We start from the raw sequence: 459 nt of genomic DNA on the forward strand, positions 1-459 counted from the left end.
CTCAGCACTCTCTTGGTGTCCTCCAAGAAAGCTTCATCTAGAAGCGATGACGAGTATATCTCCTCGTCCGGTCCATCAATGACCACTACGGCCAAATCGCCTGCCTTCAAGGCAATGCCGAAGTATTCAAGGAACATCTCGTTCATCTCAAGAAGAGCATCTACTGCAGGAATAACCTCGAGGCGGACGTCGCCATTTTATTCCCCAATCATACCGTTGACGAGGGTGTATAACTGTGCGCCATCGTTTACGGTAGACACACCCTGGATCAGGGTCGACGCCCGGCGTCTTGCAGCCAGCATTCGGCGTCGCCGTCGCCTCTGTAAAGAGATTCTATGTCTCGGTTGGACCAGGGTGTACACGCACTCCGCGTCGTCCGGTGTCACGCTCACTGTTCGCTTCTTTGAAGTTCCTATGTTATCTACAACATCCGACGAAGAGCTGCTAACCCCGCAGTCT

This window comes from Plasmopara halstedii (assembly GCF_900000015.1).
Source record: "Plasmopara halstedii genome assembly, contig: Scaffold_614, whole genome shotgun sequence".
In the NCBI taxonomy this organism is placed as follows: domain Eukaryota; phylum Oomycota; class Peronosporomycetes; order Peronosporales; family Peronosporaceae; genus Plasmopara; species Plasmopara halstedii.